The sequence below is a fragment of the Sturnira hondurensis genome, unplaced genomic scaffold (assembly GCF_014824575.4).
Source record: "Sturnira hondurensis isolate 20B ecotype Veracruz unplaced genomic scaffold, ASM1482457v3 Scaffold0001304, whole genome shotgun sequence".
NCBI classification, from domain to species: Eukaryota; Metazoa; Chordata; class Mammalia; order Chiroptera; family Phyllostomidae; genus Sturnira; species Sturnira hondurensis.
In genome coordinates, this window is record NW_028073935.1 from 4792465 (window position 1) to 4812332 (window position 19868).

The window sequence follows — 19868 nt, forward strand, 5'->3', positions numbered from 1 at the left end:
TTGCAGTAGGTTCCTTGTAGCTTCGCTGTAGTTTAGGTAAATTCTCACTGAGCTCATTGAGCTTCCTTATAACTGTTGTTTTGAACTTAGTATCTGATAGTTGCCTACCCTCTATTTCATTTAGTATTCTGAGGATTCTTTCCTTTTGATGGGGTTTTTTTTCTTTGTCCTGCTGTTATTTTTGAGTCTCTTGTTTGCTTCTGTTTCTTAAATTGATCTGGTTTACCTGATTTTGTGGTATGAACTTCTATGATAGGAAACCTGTGATATTCAATGGTGCTGTCTTGATCTCCTGAACTCGATGCTCTTGCAATGCCCTTTATGCCGTTTGTGTTGGCTTTCTCTCAAGGTTATTGGGTTTTGATTTTTGTTGGGTAATTCTTTGGTGGGTCCTCACTGAAGCTGGTTGACTGAGGCTCACTCTGCCCAGCATGTCTTACATGGTGCTGTGCAGGTGTAGTCAGCTTGCAGTGAAGCTCATTCTTCTGGCTCTCTCAGGTTATAAGGCTTCTCATTATTGTTCAGATGTTTGTTCCGGGTGATTTTCTCACAATTTAATTGTAATTCATTCACTCCTCTGCCATTTTGCCTTAAAGAATTTTTATAAGTTTAAAAAAATTGTATGCCTGAGGCTTACTATCCACTATTACCTGCCCAGTTAGGAATTCACTATCAGTTCCCCCTGTAAATTACTTTTCATAGAATCCCCCTTTGTTTTTTTCATCCACAGTTCCTTCTTTTGGTCAAATCAATTTAAAAGGAGTCATCAGTGACTAAGCTTTAAATTGGGTAGTGTCATCTGACAGTGTTAGGATGGTTCATTCGTAGGAAGTCTCAGTATTGATGTCAATACCATGGGATATGAGTTGATGCTGAATTTTTCCAAAGGTAGGTAAATGGAAGGCAATCAGGTCTTAACGGCTTTTGTTGCAATAAAAAGCACTCTGAATTGTTTCTGTCCTATGACCTGTATTCCGTTCTGTCTCATTTTTTTCTATATTTGGCAGATAGTAATGCATTTACAGAAGCCATGATAAGTACTACCAGTTATATATATTCATTAATCAAATAGTTGGACTATATAGAAAAACCCAAAGAACAAGTGTAACTATTATGGCTGATACTATGTAATATGTAGTATTATATAGCTATATATGATTATATATATAATATCATATTTAGCACATAGATAAACAGTGGATTCTGAGTGTAGTGTCAATCCATAGGTGTACAGGTTTTGTTGATGTCTTGGGATTGCTGTCTGCCTCTTGTATTGGTGGCTTCACATCCTCAAGGAGTCTTATTTCCACAGACAAAGAGATGTCCATTTGTGGTTAGGCGCCTGGTAAAGTCTTTGCCAATGAGGCTGGAGGCAGTCTTAACAATGTTCTTTCCAAAAATCAAAATCTCCAGCTATCAGTCACTGATACTTAAGTCTGTCTCTTGGTAGCCAGCTATAAAAGGAAGCTGTTACCATCTTCTTTAAGTGACTTGGTGAAATTTTGGCAGTAGTATAAAATGTCTCCTTTCAGCATTGTCAACTCATAAGTTCCCTTATCTGTGTTTAGTGTAAGTTCATAGTGATAAAAAAAAAAAGTGGGGATCCAGGTAGCCATCCTGGTTTACCATAGACTATTTACAACCACTTTACTGATAAAATACACCATAGAGGTTTTCATCACTTATTTTATAATTCTTCCCATGAGATTTCAAATCTTCAGGTGTTTAAGGTATTATGGAGGGGAGAGACAGATCTAAGTCAGGAGACCCCCCCTAGCCTCAATTCTTGTCTCACTACAAAAAACGAATTCAAGCAAGAGGCAGCACATACAGTGGGAATGAGATAGGAAGTTTAATAAATTTACAGGAGCATAAATCTGTAAGCAGGCACCCAGCTAGTCTAAATGCTCCAGGTACTGAAGAAAGAAAGTAAGTTTATTCTATACACTGAGCTGAGACTGCAAGTGGGTACTTAGCTACTCTAAGTATATCTGACGACTGTCAGGATTCAGGGGATATATACTATAGTGAGTTTCTAGGTTTCCCCTCTTTTTTTAATTTTTATTTATCTTTAGAGGGGAAGGGAAGGAGAGAGGGAGAGAAATATCAATGTATGGTTGTCTCTTGTGTGTTCCCTGCTGGGAACTGGCCTGCAACCCAGGCATGTACCCTGACTGGGAATCGAACCGCAATACTCTGGTTTGCAGGCCCATGCTCAATCCACTGAGCTACACCAGCCAGGGTTTAGGTTTCCCCTCTTTTGTCCTTTGGGAATTAAACACAGGTATAAAGGCCTTCTTTTTCATTTAGTAAAGGCTCTTTGTCTTAGTGAAATTGTTTCGGAGGCTCCCTTTCCCAGTATAAGCTCCTCTCTTCTTCCTGCTCAGTTCTCATTTGTGATATTCAAAACACAATCTTAGATTGTTACAGAAGACCCCCTTTCCCAGCACAGTCTTCAAGGACTCCCATTTGTGCTCCTTTGGCTTGTGATGCTTGGGACACTCAGCAATTTTATAAAACTGAACTCAGGACTGCTCATTTAATTGGTGAGGCATGTCTTTCTTTTGCTTTTTACCCTCCTCTATTAATTTATTTGTTAGATTGTAATAGCAAGGGCCCTGCCTTTATTTCACATCTGGTCACTCATTCCCAGCTGCTACCTAATAGAGGAATGTGAAACACCTCAGAATTATTTCTATGTATTTTGAGATTTTAACCTTAAACCCTTAATGTGTAATGACAACTAGTAAGTAATCAGCATTTTTTGTCTTGGACATTATAGAACCTCTAGAAATACTTATAGACATAAAAATTCGTTATTAATATAAACTTGCTTCTGTAAAACCAAGGCAAAATAAAGACATGTCTGTTTTACTTAAACCAAAATTTTAAGTTAGCTTTTATTTACTAGGGATTAATCTTCAATCGTGAACTTGAAAAGCCTTTGAGTTACTTTCTGTGCCTGAGAATTTTAGAATAGTCAATTCTTGCAAGTGCTTGCCTTTAAAAAATTTAACAATACCATCTAGAGGTAGAAAATTATTTCACATTTACAACGTACACATGTAGCCACATGCACACAGAACTTTTAGCTATGAGAAGCTATAAAAGAACAATTGTATACAAATTTTGCCCTGGAGATATTTACAATTTATATCTATCCTTACCAGTCAGGTAACAAATGACTTTACCTCTTAATATAAGACCAGCCACTTCTAATACTTCAAAGAATTGGGTTGATACCTAAATGACATCATAGGTTGATAATTACTTAAATCCTCTTCAAAGCTTTGAGAGGTGAATTAAATGTTTTCCATTCATCATGCCTATTTTACAGTTGTTTTTTCTAATTGTGTGTATGAATATTAATTTAGAAGTATCAAGGATCCTTATTTCAGCCATCTTAGTATTAATGAGAGGCTGATTGTTATGGGGCTTGTTGGCCTCAGAGGTTTGGTTTCCCATGTTAATTCTGAGATTTGTAGAGTCTGAACATACTTCTAGGAAAAGTCAGTTCTTATATGCATATCTCCATATGAGTTCAGTGTAGTGGATATTGCTATATGTGACTGTTTCATGCCCTAGAGGAAATATTTCCTTAAGGTATCCCACAATATCCCACAAATTTTTTAAAAATATTTTATTGATTATGCTATTACAGTTGTCCCAATTTTTTCCTCCCTAACTTTATTCCTCTCTGCTTCTAATCTCCATCTACTAGCATTTCCTGATTAGTTCATATCCATGGTTTGTACATACAAATTCTTTGGATTCTTCATTTCTTATAATATTCCTAAGCTTCCCCTGTCTATTTTGCAGCTACCATTTATGCTCCTTATTCCCTGTACCTTTTGTCCCATTCACCCCCCTTCTCCGCTGATAACTCTCCATGTGATCTCCATTTCTGTGATTCTGTTACTCTTCTAATTGGTTAGTTTGTTTTTGGTTTTTAGGTTATTGATGTGGGTTTGTTGTCATTTTACTATTCATATTCATAGCTTTGATCTTTTTCTTAGGTAAGTCCCTTTAACATTTCATATAATAAGGGCTTGATGATGATGGAATTCCTTTAACTTGACTTTATCTGGGAAGCACTTTACCTGCCCTTCCATTCTAAATGATAGTTTTGCTGGATGGAGTAATCTTGGATGTAAGTTCTTGCCTTTCATGACTTGGAATACTTCTTTCCAGCCCCTTTTTGCCTGCAAGGTCTCTTGAGAAATCAGCTGATAGTTTTATGGGAACTTCTTTGTAGGTAACTGCCTCCTTTTCTCTTGCTGCTTTTAAAGTTTTCTCCTTATCTTTCATCTTGGGTAATGTAATGATGATGTGCCTTGTTGTGTGCTTCCTTGGTTCCAACTTCTTTGGGACTCTGAGCTTCCTAGGCTTCCTAGAAGTCTATTTATTTGCAAGACTGAGGAAGTTCTCCTTTATTTTTTCAAATAAGTTTTTCATTTCCCCTTCTCATTCTGGCACCCATGCACCCATGTGTTTCAGATGTTGGAACATTTAAAGTTGTGCTGGAGGTTCCTAAGCCTCTCCTCATTTTTTTTTTGAATTCTTGTTTCTTCATTCTGTTGTGGTCAAATGTTTATTTCTTCCTTCTGGACCAAACAATTGATTTTTGAGTTCCCGTTTCCTTCCCTTCACTGTTGGTTCCCTGTATATTTTTATTTCACTTTGTATATCCTTCACTTTTTCCTCCGTTTTGTGCCCATACTCAACCATTTCTGTGAGCATCCTGATTACCAGTGTTTTGAACTGTGCATCTGATAAGTTGGCTTTTCTTCATCAGTTAGTTGTATTTTTTTCTTTTGAGTTTTGATCTGTTCTTTCATGTAACATGCTAGTTGCATGTAAGGGGCAGAGCCTTAGGTTTTTTAGCCAGGGCAGGGCAACCCACTTTGCTGCTTTGGCGCGCTGTATGTGGGAGAGGGTTCAGAGAGGGAATAATGCCACTTGGTTGTCCCTCTGTGGGCGTTTCAGTCATTTACCCCACTACCCACAAGTGAATTGGGCCCTTCTGGTGCTGATTTCCTGGGTGGGTGGGTTTGTGTATGTTAAGATCCTGTTCATTTCTCCCATGCTTTCCTGTGAGGCTGGGAGTTTCATAATTCCCACACGTTTTTGCAGTTAGAGGCTTTGAGGCTTTATTTCCCTGCACTGGAACCGTGGGTTGCATGGTCTGTCTCGCTCCTCTGTTGTTCCGCCTGGTTTATCTGCACACAAATGTGGCACTGCCCTGTCCTCCAGCCGCCTCTTCACTGTGTGTCTTCTCCTCCCCAGCTGCCTATCTCCACCCTTCCTACCATTGTGAATGAACATTTCTTCTTTAGCTCCTTGGCTGTTGGACTTCCATATATTTAGATTTTCTGTCAGTTCTGGTTATTTTTTGTTTCTAAATTTGTTACTGTCCTTTTGGTTGAGAGTCAAGGCAAAGTATCTACCTATGCCTCCATCTTGGCCAGAAGTTGCTTACATCCTATCCCACAGATTCTCAGTCACCTAAGATTACCCGAGCAAAGGCCAGTAAGAGCTTGCCAGATGCTGCAGAATTACAACACTTTCCAAGGCACTGGTCCCTCTCAGGTGTTTCTCCTCAGGGTTCCCACTGGCTTTGGGATCAGGATCAGCTGTGCTCCCTCAACAGACAACTCTAGGTGTCCGTCTAAGCCACTCTAGGTTCAGGGATCTGAAAAATTATCATCTCATTGGCTATTCAAATTGGGGAAGCAAGTGACCTTTCCCTTTTAGAGCCAATGAGTTCCATCTTTCATTTAACCAGGAATGATTTTGTTCAGACTCTCAGTAAGGAATCCATGTTAAAAAGCCAAAATTAATAACAGCAACCCATTTGTTTTCCTTTCCCTGGGTTGTTTCAACCCATATCCACCTTGAGGATTTTTAAAGAACAGCTCAGAAAGTCATGGCCCTGATATTTAGGCCCAGAACTCCAAGAGACACTTTTAAAAACAATTGAAAAATACTTTTCCTCTTAAGAATTTCATTCCTTCCCAAGGAATCAATATGTTCTATTGCAACGCAGTTATAATGATGGAGTTAACTAGGGGCGCATCAGTTACATCCAAGGGACCTGTGCACATTGTGAGTTTTGAGGAATCCAGTGTAGCATTACACTGCAGTGTGCAAAAAAATTACACATTTACCTTTGATCAATAACATAGCCCTTTTGGGGTGGTTAATTCTTCCAGAAAACATCTAAATTATGCTCTCTGGCACAAGAGTATTTGTAACTTAAAGTGCCAGTAGTAAAACCTTGGGATTTGGGGGATGTCAAAAGAAGTTTTTAGAGCACATTTGTATCACGTTTAATTTTTTTCTAATGTAAGAAGCATATTTAGAAAGTCACAGGCAAAAGTGAGCCAGCTGGGTCACAGCTTTTCTTCTCTTCCTCTTTTCCACAGCTTTTCTCCTTTTCCTTCAAGGCATGAACCTACACACTCCTAATCTCCAAGAACCCATCTTTTGCCTCTGTAGCTTGTTTCCTGAGCCCACACAGCCTAGCTGGCTCACTTTTTCTACCGCTGTGACTTTCTAAATAAACTTTTGCTTGTTTGTAACAGTCTCATGGAGTAGATGTTAATAACTTCTTTGTTAGAATTAGAGATGTATACATTTGTCAGGGTGGGTCCTGAGCATGAGTATTTTATGTTTCCAGATGATTCTAGGGAGCCACGGGTTTGAAAAACTATTGGGGTAAGTAACCAAGGTCAAAACCTTTGTGGTACAATTGGAATTTGAGACACAGCTCACTCTCCACTGCTTATGCTCTTAAGTATTTTGATAGCAAGCTGTGGTATTAAACCTATCTCCTAAGATAGCTGATGCATATCTGATGGCAAGGATGATGGGAGTGGATTCTCAAAAATAGCAAACTTGGTCTTCCTCACACTGCTGTTTCTCCCCTTGTAAAAATAAAAAAGGGATGGAGAAAAGTAGGTTTACAGTATGAGTACACAACTGTAAACCTACTTTTGTCAACCCCCCGTACTTTCCTAAATGGGCCTGAGGAGACAGAGCAGTTCCATTGAGTAGTCCTGATACTTCCTGGTGATTTTTACTATGTGCTATTGTAGTTCTCTGGTTTCAGCACTGCATCTTTCATTGAATATACTTGCAGTATGACCCACAAACCAGAGGCTAGAACCTGACTACTTTTGTCTCCCCCACAGAATATTGGTTAAGTGACCAAGCTTAGGCAAAAATAATTTCGTGGTAAATGGAGAGGTAATTCAGTAACATGTCAGTAAAATTCTTTTCCACTCCCTTGAGATGGACTTCCTTCATAAGCAGTACTACCTGCACTTCTAATAATCTCATCTCATGGCTTGGTTTCACAGAATAACTATCCTCTTAGGTTTGATTTAAATATTAGTTGCTGTTAGTTTGCCCTCTATTCCCCCAGTAATGATGGTCATTGGACCAAGTTAATCAGAATGAGGCCTTCCTTTAAAGTAGATGCATGTGGGTGGAACAGGGGCAGTTCCCCAAACACAATGGGTGACTCCAGTCATTCTGCCTACTAAATTTTTACTTCCTGGATCAAGCCACAGAGATTCATGTGTTAGGTACATTAACTAAGGATGTTTCTTAGACTTAATGCTTGGCTGATGTACCTACCATTTAAGAGGAAGCATTAAACGATCATTGGAGCCCTTAGGAACTTCAAATCAAGAATTGACCCAGAATTGCCCTGACCAGGGTGGCTCGTTTGGGTGTTATTTCACAAAGTGAAAGGTCACTGACTTGACTCCTGGTGAGGACATGTTCCTTGGTTGCGGGTTTGGTCACCAGATGGGGCACATACAAAAGACAACTCATCAGTGTTTTCTTACACTGCTGTTTCTCTCCCCCCTCTTACCCTCTCTCTAAAAAATAAAATCTTTTTAAAAAAGAATTTACCCAGAATCAACCGATGAATAGGTGGAACAACAAATCAATGTTTCTCTAAAGAAAGAATTGATTAGATATGGATGAATGGTTTGAGGTCAAGAAGAGATTTCTGACTGATTTAGACATAAACCCTATTGGAAAGATGGGCATTTCATCCAGGGTATTTTAATTTGGAAAAGTCAAACTATTTGTGTTAAATGATATCGTCTGTCTCACACAAATGAGATGACACTACAAGCTGTGACCATTTGTCCACCAGTATTTTGGGTGACAATTTTCACACAATCTAAACAGATAAAGCAGAGGTCAGAGCTTGCAGACCCTTTTTTCTGAAGAGGACAGAGTTCAGAGGGAAGATTTTTGTTTTTCCATTTTATTTTTAGTTACTTAATTTGGGTTGAGAGGGGTTGGGGAGAGAGAAAGAAACATCTATTTGTTGTACCACTTATTTATGCATTCGTTTCTTGTATGTGCCCTGATCAGAGATTGAGCCCCCGACTTTGGCATATATGGATGACAGTGCTTTTCTATTTTTAAAACAGTACACCTGAGAGCAGAAGCAAGGACTTGGCACTGACTTTCAAACCCTTTCTGGTTCTCTTTTGTGGATGCAAGAGAGCCTGTTCACTCTAGTGATATTCATCTTAATATTCAAAGTTATATCACAATTACCCTATTTGCAAGTAGATACTTTTTTTCAGAATAGCTTCATTAACTAGGTTTCCGAATCATGGGTCGACCATCTCCCCCCGAAAAGTACCCTGGAATTGGAATATTTGCCAAATGATAAGTGGTAATGAATGGAGGGAACAGGATTTACTATTTAATACAATTTTAACTTTTAAAACATTTTAATTATGAAAAGTCTTAGAGAAGTAGAGGCAATAATGGTACAATGAGTTTCATTGTATTCATTTAAACATCAACTTTCTGTAACCTATCCTTTTTTCTTTTTTTCTTAATTGAATTTATTGAGATAACATTGATTAATAAAATTACACAGATTTCAGGTACACAGTTCTAGAATATATCTGTATATTGTCTGTTTACCACCCCAAATCTCTATCACCAATTATCCTCCCTGTACCCTCTTCTACCTCTCCCCACTGCCCCTTCCCTCAGGCATTCACCACACTGTTGATTGTGTCCATGAGTCTTTTTTTTTAAATTTGCTTAATCCCTTCACCTTCTCACCCAGCCCCCAACCCTCTCCCTTCTGACAGATGTCAACCTCCCCCCTTTATTTGTTAGGGTATCTTTTAAAAGAAAATCTCAACTATCATATGATTTTACCCATAAGTGTTTTTAAAACAACCACAATATTGGAGGGAGGGTCACAAGATGATGATGGAGTAGGAGAGTAGTTCCTCCTAGAATCAAAATGGAAATAAAGATGGAAACAGCCACCCAAAATAACCAACCAAAGAAAACTTGAAGAGGAGACTTTTAGCCAAGGAGGGGCAGAAACCAACTCAAGACTGGTAGGAAGGGTGAGGACACAAAAGGGGCAGGCCCTGCTCTCATGGGCAGCAGCCTGAGGGTACATATGGTTATGGGAGCTTTGCCCTGAGAGGAGTGAAGACTGGATCCCAGACTGGTATCCCAAGGACAGAGTCAGTGCTGGGATCAGCCATCCACACAGCATTCAGTGGCTAAAAGCCATGGGATTTTTGTCTGCGAGGAAAAGACAATCTACTGGGAACAAAGCCACTACTTTTTTTAAGGAGCCAAGCCACATTCTTGTTTTTTTTTTTCCACTGCCACTCACCTTGGGCTCCAGTGAAGGGAGGGCAGCATGGGCTACAATAACCTGAGGAAAATCTGGAGTGGAAGGTACTGGGGAGAAACATGGGGAAGCTGCTGCTGGGATCCATGTGCTGGCTAATCCCCCAATACTGGAGAAGCCATTGTTTTTGAAAAGAGCAAGCTCCTCCCGGTATAAAAACAATTACCCCATCCTCTGGGATACTTCTTGCCACACTTAAGAACCCCGGTCACACCATACTCTGGAACCCTGCTTGCCCCAACCTGCATCTTAACCTCTGTGGAGGAGACCACAACATAGGCAGTCTTGGGGTATCAGAGACTGACTTTAGGGTATGGCCATTCCCAGCATTTTCCCAGGAGCTACTGGTACCTCTCCATGGGAGACTCATAAAAACACCCTGCTGGTTTCATTCAGACTCAAACTCTGGGCCCTGGAGGCACCACCCACTTTCCTACTAGGGCGTCCAGCCTGAAAGGTTCAGGGAAATAATCTGGGGAAGACTTGGGTGTGTGGCTCAAGGTAGGAGAACACACCCACTGTCTTTCCTGAAGTCTAAAAGGCACCTCCCCACCATGGAAGATCCAGTGGTACCATCTTGCTCATTCTGTCAGCAGCCCTCTCAGAAACAGTCTGGTCAAAAATTAGACTAAGAATGACAATAGGCTGGCAGGTAGAGGCAGATACTGTAGCACAGCATAGATGATTCCATGCACAGACAAGCCTGGAAGAGATAGCCTCAATCTGAATCACCTGTAGCTTTGAACAGGCTGCCAAGGACTAGACATGGACAGCATCTGACATTGACTTACATCAGCTTCAGAAAATGCCAGAGCCATATCCAGAGGGAGAACACAGCAGGCAAGCACTAAACATTGTAGAGATGAATTCCACTTTGTTCTTTCATTATTTCTTTTTCATAGCCTTTGTATTCAGCATTATTTTTCCTAGTTATTTTCCCACTTACTTTACTCTTTCATTTCTTATTTTATTTTTCCTTTCCTTATTTCTTATTTTTATTTTTTATTTCTGAGGACTTTTTTGCTGTTTTCCTCTTTCTTTTTTTAAAAAATATTTTTATTACTCTTTAGAGGGGAAGGGAAGGAGAGAGGGAGAGAAATATCAATGTGTGGCTGCTACTCGTGCATCCCCTGCTGGGAACTGGCCCCTGCGGGGAACTGGCCTGCAACCCAGGCATGTGCCCTGACTGGGAATCGAACCGCGATCCTCTGGTTCACAGGCCCGCACTCAGTCCACTGAGCTACACCAGCCAGGGCTCCTCTTTCTATTCCTTATCTTATTGTTTTTATTCCTGTTGTCCTCTCATAATCATTTATCTTTCCTTTAGTCTTCTTGTATTTTTTCTATTCCGTTTCTCTTTCTGCTTTTTTTATTTACTCTTTTGTTGTTGATTTTGCTGTTGTTGGAGTGTATTTGCTGGTTTTGTGTTTTGTGTATGTGTGTGTTCTGTGAGCACCTGTACAACAGTATGGAAGATGTACTTGGGGTTGAGCCTCTCAGTCAGTTAGCCAGAGGGAAGATCCTACCAATGAACAGGTCAACGATAATCAAGACCCCAAAACAATAGGAGAGCCCACATAATCCCCACAAAGGTCATTCCTAGAGCATCCAGCTCAGGAGAGCAAGCAGACTGTACCACTGGGCCCCACAGGCCTCCTAACACATGAGACCACCCCATGAAGACAGGGAGTCAAAGGAGATCTATCTAATATATACAAACTAACAAGTTACAGAGAAAACAAATGGGGAGACAAAGAAACAACCCTCAAACAAAAGAAAAGGAAGAATCTCCAGGAAAAAAGCTAAATAAAATTGAGGGAAGCAATGTTTCAGACATGAAGTTCAAAGTAATGGTTATAAAGATGCTCAAGGAAATTAGAACTCTAAGGAACTTAGTGGGAAATACATCAGCATAAAAAATGACGCAGAAACTGAGTGAGAACAAGTTGGAAATGAAAAAAGCAAATGTGAAAATGAAGATTACAATATAAGGAATTTAAAACAAGGCTAGGTGAAGTACAGGATTAAATCAGTGATTTGGAAGACAAGGTAGATAAAATCACTCAATCAGTAACAAAGATAAAAAGACTTTAAAAGAATGAAGACAGCCTGGCTGGTGTGGCTCAGTGGCCTGAGCACTGGCCTGGGAACCAAAGGGTCACAGGTCCAATTCCCAGTCATGTACATGCCTGGGTTGCAGGCCAGGTCCCCAGTAGGGGGCACAAGAGAGGCAACCACACATTGCTGTTTCTCTCCCTTTCTCCCTCCCATCCCCTCTGTCTAAAATGAAGTAAATAAAATCTTAAAAAAAAAAAAGAATGAAGACAGTTTAAGGGAACTTTGGGACAACATGAAATATAACAATATCCACATCATAGGGATACCAGAAGGAGAAAAAACAGCAAGGGATAGAAAACCAGTTTGAAGAATAATGACATAAAACCCCCTTAACCTGGTGAAGAAAAAAAGTGACAAGTTCAGGAAGCAGAGAGTCCCAGTTAAGAAGAACCCAAATAGACCCACACCAAAACACATCATAATTAAAATGGCGAAGACAGTAAATTAAAGACAGCAAGAGAGAAACAGCTGCCTACTAAGGAATTCCAATAATTTTGTCAGCTGATTTCTCAAATGAAACACTGCAGTCCAGAAGGGATTGGCATAAAGTATTCATAGTAATGAAAATCAAGATGTGCAACCAAGACTTATTAATATCATCTTAAATGTAAATGTGCCGCAGCCCGCTGCAGAAAGGGTGGTCGCGAGGTGAGGCGAGGGACTTAAAAGAATGGAGAGGACCATAAGCTCTGCTGGCAAATGGCAACTTTATTCAAGGAACTGCTGGCTTATATGCAAAACTGCTGTGGCCTAAAGCAAGACCGCAAGGAACTGGAGACAATGTTGCTTTTCAAAGTTTGTACGCACCCTAGAGTTATCAAGAGGGCAAGATGTTCTCATATCCTGAGAACATTAGCCCGAAGATAACAGTGTCCTCATGACTATCACTTCCTTGGAACATGACGCATATGCCAAGATCTTGTTCTTTCCTTCAAGGCTGAGAAGGAGAAGGTCCGGAAGATGTCAAGATACCCGCCGGCTCCAGGGACCAGAAACCAAGTCCCAACACCATTTTCACAGTGGGGGACTCTGTCCTTGGTCCCCTGCAGCCTGGCGGGCTCCCACATAAATGGATTAAATGATCCAATCAAAAGACATAGGGTGGCTGAATAGAAAAACATGACCTATATATATGCTATCTACAAGAGATCCACCTCAGTACAAAAGATTTACACAGGCTGAAAGTAAAACAATGGAAAAAATGTATTCCATCCAAATGTAGACCAAAACAAACAAACAAACAAAGCCAGGGTAGCAATACTTTTATCCCAAAGCTAGACTTCAAAACAAAGGCTGGAACAGAGACAAAGAAGGTCACTACATAATACTAAATATATCAATTCAACAAGACAATATAACTCTTGCAAACACATATACTCCCAATATAGGAGCATGTAAACATATAAAAATAATATTGGTGGACTTTAAGGAAGCAATTGACAGCAATACAGTCAATATATGAGATTTTTAACACCCCACTGTCACCAGACTAAAATTCAACAAGGAAATCTTGACCTTAAATAACAAACTAGATTGAACAGGTTTAATTTATATTTATGGAACATTTCAAGCCAAAGCAGCAGAATATACATTCTTCTAAAGTGTACATGGATTATTCTTAAAAACAAACCATGGACAAAAATAAATCTGAACAAGTCCAAGAAAAGTCATATGCCTTTTTTGGATTATAATGGCATGAAACTAGAAATCAGTCTCAGTAGAAAACTAAGAAACATTCGAATGTTTGTTTCGAATGGAGGTAAAATAGCATGCTATTAAAAATAATAAATGATTTATCAATGAGATCAAGGAAGAAATAAAAAATTACATGGAAACAAATGAAAATGAACACACAACACCCAAAAACCTATGGGGCACAGCAAAAGCATTCCTGAGAGGGAAGTTCATAGCATTACATGCCTACCTCAGGAAAATAGAAAAATCTCAAACAACCTAACCCTATACCTAAAAAAAACCCCTAGAAAGACAACAACAAAGTCCAGAGTGAGTAGGAGGAAGGAAGTAATACAGATCAGAGCAGAAGTAAATAACACAGAGACTAAAAAATACAATTCAAAAGATCAAGAATCCAGGAGCTGGTTCTTTGAAAAGATAAAATTGACCACACTTTAACCTAACTCTGCCCAGCTAGTTAAGAAGTACAAAGGAAAATATTCAGTTAAAGATCATGTGGAGAAACAAAAGGAAAAAAAAGGACAGAGGACCCAAATAAAATCAGAAATGAAAGTGGAGAAGTAACAACTGATACCATAGAAATACAAAGGATTTTAGGAAAATACTGTGAGCAACTATATGCCAAGAAATTGGACAACCTGAGCAAAATGGATAAATTTCTGTAAACATACATTCTTCCAAAACTGAATCAGGAAGAAGCAGAAAACCCAAATAGAACAATAACAAGTAATGATATTGAAACAGTTATTTAAAAACTTCCAGCAAATGAGAGTCCGGGTTTCACGAGCAAGTTTTACCAAACATTTCAAGGAAAACCAACATCTTTCCTTCTCAAACTACTCCAAAAAAATTCAAGAAGAGGGTACACTTTCAAACTCTTTTTATGAGATCAGTATTATCCTAATTCCAAATCAGGTAAAAACAACCTAGGATATAGGCCAATATCCCTGATGAACATAGGTGGTAAAATTCTCAACAAAATGGTAGCAAAACAGACCCAGCAATACATTCCAAAGATCATACACCATGATCAAGTGGGATTTATCCCACAGATGTCAAATTGGCACAATAGTTGCAAATCGAAATATGTGATTGTCATATAAAATAAATGATAAAAATCACGTGATCATATCAATAGATGCAGAAAAAGCATTTGATAAAATCCAGCACCCATTTATGATAAAAATAAAATGCACCAAAGTGGAAATAGAGGGATCACACCTCAACATAATATGAGCCACATACAATAAACCTACAGACAACATTATACTCAATGGGCAAAAACTGAAAGCAATTCTCTTAAAATTAACAGGAAAAAAACAGGGGTATCTGCTTTCACCACTCTTATTCAACAAAGTACTGGAAGTCCTAGCCAGAGTGATCAGACATGAAGAAGAAATAAAAGGCATCCAAATGGTAAAGAAGGAAGTAAAACTGTCCTTATTTGGAGACAACATAATATTGTCTTCACTGAAAAAATACTAGACCTAATAAATGAATTCAGCAATGTAGCAAGAAAAAAATCAATACATAGAAATTTATGCCATTTTTATATACAAATAATGAACTATCTGAAAGGAATACCAAGAAAACAACCCCATTTACTATTGCAACAACAACAATAAAAACTAAGGTACTTAGGAATACATTTAACAAAGGAAGTAAAGAACTGTATTGGAAAACTATAGGACATTCAAGAAAGAAATTAAGGAAGAAACAAATAAGCGGAACTATATACTATGTTCACGGATTGGAAGATTTAGCAATAAAATGTTTATACTACCCAAAGAAATCTATAAATTTAACACAATTCCTATTAAAATACCAATGATATATTTCACAGACCTAGAACATATTTCCAAAAACTTATATGAAACCAAAAAGACCTTGAATAGCATCAGCAATCTTGAGAAAAAACAAAGTTGGAGTGATCACAATACCTGATACCAAACTATACTGTAAGTCCACTGTAGTCAAAACAGTCTAGTACTCACATAAGAACAGACACATAAATCAATGGAACAGAATAGAGAGCCCAGAAGTAAATCCATGTTTTTATGGCCAATTAATATTTGACAGAAAATGTAGTAGCATACAATAGTCTAAAGACAGTCTCTTTAATAAATGGTGTTGGGAGAATTGGACATGTATATGCAAAAAAATTAAAGTAGACCACCAACTTACACCATACACTAGAATAAACTCAAAATGGATAAATGGCCTAAATACAAGTTTTGATATCATTAAAATCCTATAGGGAACAGGTAGTAAAATTTCAGACATCTTGCATGGCAATATTTTTGTTAACATATCTCCTAAGGCAAGGGAAAAAAAGGAATAAAAACAAATGGGACATCATCAAAGTAAAAAGCCACACAGCTAAGAAAACAATAATAAAAAATGAAAGGGAATCTACTGTATGGTAGAACATATTTGCCAATGATATTTGGGACAAGGGTTTAATCTCCAAATATATTAAAAATTATATGATTCAACATCAGAAAGCAAACAATCCAATTAAAAAATGGGCAAAGGACCTGAATAGACACTTTTCCAAGGAGGAAATACAGATGGCCCATAGACATATGAAAAAAATACTCAACATTACTAATCATCAGGGAGATGCAAATGAAAGCCACAATGAAATATCACCTCATACCTGCCAAAATGGCTATCATAATAAATCAACAAACAAGTGCTGGTGAGGATGTGGAGAAAAGGGAATCCTTGTGCACTGTTGGGAATGCAGATTGGTGCTGCCACTATGGAAAACAGTATGGAGTTTCCTAAAGAAAGTAAAAATGGAACTGTCTGTTTACCCAGTATTCTACTTCTGGGAATATATCCTAAGAACCCTGAAACACCAATTAAAAAGAATATTGTACCCCTATTTTCATAGCACATTATTTACAATAGCCAAGATTTGGAAACAGCCTAAGTGCCCATCAGTAGATGAGTGGATTAAAACAGCGTACATTTACACAATGGAATACTGTACAGCAGAAAAAAGAGAAGGAATTCTCAAAGGAAGAAATGAGAGAGAAGAAATTCTTACCTTTTGTGAAAACATGGATGAACTGGAGACTATCATGCTCAATGAAATGAGTCATTCAATAAAGGACAAATACTCATATGGTCTCACTTATAAGTGGAATATAATGAACAAAATAAACTAATGATCAAAATAGAACCAGAGACATAGAATCATGGAACAGATTGGCAGCTGTAAGAGGGGAGGGTGGATATGGGGACAGGGTGAATGAAAATGAAGTGATTAGTCAGAGAACATATATGGATGACCTATGGACAGTGTGGGGATTGACTGTGGGTGTTGTGGGAGCTGGGTGGAGAGGGCTAGGGGAAAAATAGGGACAACTATAATAGAATAAACAATAAATATTTTTAAAAACCACAATATTAACATTTGACAAGATTAATAATTAGTAGCATGAAAAACTCAGTCTTGTGTTTAATTTTCTTTATTCAAGAATATTTTATTTTAATTGATTTTCCATGAGAATCCAAATGCTCTGTAGCATATTGGGTGATACCTTTTATAGCTCTTAAATCTGTAACTGGGACTTCTGCCAAGATGGAGGCATAGGTGGAAACACTGTGCCTTCTCCCACAACCAAGTTTGAATACAACAAAGGTTTGGAGAACAAAGACACAGCCAAAGAACAGAAAATTGAATTATACGGAAGTCCGACAACAACGAACCGTTCACCAGGCCGGTAAGTGGGACGGAGCCAGCAGCGAGCAGGGTCGGGCAGGAAAGATCCCCAGACCCAGGCACGCAGGCAGCCCAGAACCAGTTGGGGTGCGGGGCAGACTGACTGCGGTCATACATTGGTGCACAGTGAGACGGACCACGCAGGCCCCAGCGGGCGAACCCAGTGGTGGAGGGCTGATGGCGGTGGCACATTCGCGTGCAGTGGGACGAAATGCGTGGGGCCCTGTGACAGTAGCAGCTGTGGTGGCAACCGCAGGAGGTGGTAGATGGGACAGCCATTGTCCCTCTTTGACCCCGCCCCCACATACAGCATCACAACCCAGTGACTGAGTTGCCCCATCCTGGTGAACACCGAGGGCTCTGATCCTAAGTGTAACAGGCACAAACAGTCCAAAAGATGGCTCAAGAAGAACTCAAAGCCCCAGAGCCAATAACTCTAAGCAACCAAGAAATAGCCAGCCTCTCAGATGCACAGTTCAAAACACTGGTCATCAGGATGCTCACAGAACTGGTTGATTATAGTCACAAATTAGAGGAACATATGAAGGCTAAACTAATTGAAATGAAGGGAAATGCACAGGAAACCAATAGTGATGGAAAGGAAACTGGGACTCAAATCAATGAAATGGACCAGAAGGAAGAACAAAACATCCGACCAGAAAAGAATGAAGAAATGAGAATTCAAAACAATGAGGAGAGGCTTAGGAACCTCTAGGACATCTTTAAACGTTCCAACATCCGAATTATAGGGGTACCAGAAGGGGGAAAGAAACAGCCACAAGTGGAAAACTTATCTGAACAAATAATAAAGGAGAACTTCCCCAGTCTGGCAAAGGAAATAGACTTCCAGGAAATCCAGGAAGCTCAGAGAGTCCCAAAGAAGTTGGACCCAAGGAGGAACACACCAAGGCACATCATAATTACATTAGCCAAGACCAAAATGAAGGAGAGAATCCTAGAAGCAGCAAGAGATAAGGGGACAGTCACCTACAAAGGAGTACCCATCAGACTGTCAGCTGATTTCTCAAAAGAGACTTTACAGGCAAGAAGGGGCTGGAAAGAAGTGTTCCAAGTCATGAAATCCAAAGACCTACAGCCAAGATTGCTCTATCCAGCAAAGCTTTCATTTGGAATGGAAGGACAGATAAAGTGCTTCTCAGATAGGATCAAGTTCAAGGAGTTCATCATCACCAAGCCCTTATTATCTGAAATGTAAAAGGGACTTATATAAGAAAAAGAAGATGAAAAATATGAACAGTGAAAGGAAAGCAAACTCACAGTTATTAACAACCACACCTAAAACAAAAGCAAACCTAGAGGACAGCTAGATCAGGAGTAGAACCATAGAAATGAAGAACAAATGGAGGGTTAGCAACAGGGGAGTGGGAGGAGGAGAAGGGGGGAGAAGGTACAGAAAATGGCATAGACAGTAGGTAGAAAATAGATAGGGGCGAGGGCAAGAATAGTATGGGAAATATAGAACCTAAAGAACTTGAGACACGTGGATATAAACTAAGGGGGTGAGAATGGTGGGGGAGGGAGTGTGCGGGTGGAGGGGAATGAAGGGGGGGAATAGAACAACTGTAATGGTACAATCAATAAAATACATATATTAAAAAAATCTGTAACTGTTCTTTGTCTTCACTGGGGAAAAAAATGAATTTCCAATTACCTGTATTTGGCTGATTGCATCTTGTAGCATTTTTTCCACATGGCTTTATTTTCCAGCATCTGTAAAATGAACTGTAAAATGGTAGATCTAAAACTTTAATTACATTTTGGTCCTGTTTCCCTTCTTTTAGGCAAGAAATCTCACAGGAGATGCTATCCTGTGGCATCATGTCAGGATGCACATAATGTCAGAATTCCTTACTTTTGATGATACTAAACTTGATCAATAGATTCAGGTGATTTCATTCTTTTCTATGCATTTAAAAGTCCCTCACCAATATTGCACCAAATGTTTTCAGCAGCTGGGAATGGTAACTATCTAGATCTATGCTGATATATTTCAGCCCTGGGGAACAATTTGTGAAAGGGCCATAAATCCTTGAAAAGGCAAGCCAAGGGTAGAAGACCCTGGAAATCAAAGTGTGTAACTTTCAAAACTTGGCCAAATAATCTGTCACTTTGTCTCCTAAATTCTGTTGGTACTGTTGTATGTTGGCCTATAAAACCCTTCTGGTTTTAACATCAGAGCCTTGCTCATTTTTGAGGCTGTGTAGCATTGTGCAAACAATATGGACTGTGGTGTCAGACCTCATTGGAATCTCAGCTAAAAGTCAGTTGTTTGCTTAGATTTGGAACTGAGCGTGTAGCATTAAGATCTAGCTTCCTTAACTGTTAAGTGAAAAAGAAAAGACCTTCTATCTTGCTGGATCATTAAGTAGTAGATGAGCCATTGTTGGTAAAGAACCTAGTACTTACTAGAATATGAAATGGTAGCTATCATTTTTATTCAGACTTCCTATAGTGCCACTAGATGTTTTGTGTGCTACATGAGAGCAATACTACTCAGTATTTTGGCAAATCTGAAGTGGGCTGGGTTGAACTAGTTTAGGCAAAATTTTAACATGTGGCCACAAACTCCAGAGCCTTTGAAAGTCGGTGGTTGGTGGTTAG

The 19868-nt window shown here is 39.1% G+C and overlaps 1 long non-coding RNA gene across 1 annotated transcript; it reads left to right on the forward strand.

The window, feature by feature from the left end:
- Window positions 1–173: 173 nt before the first annotated feature.
- LOC119003788 (uncharacterized) lies at window positions 174–2866 on the forward strand. Its single transcript, XR_005070021.1, has 2 exons — window positions 174–2039; window positions 2249–2866. It is a non-coding gene; the product is annotated as an uncharacterized LOC119003788 (long non-coding RNA).
- Window positions 2867–19868: the final 17002 nt, after the last annotated feature.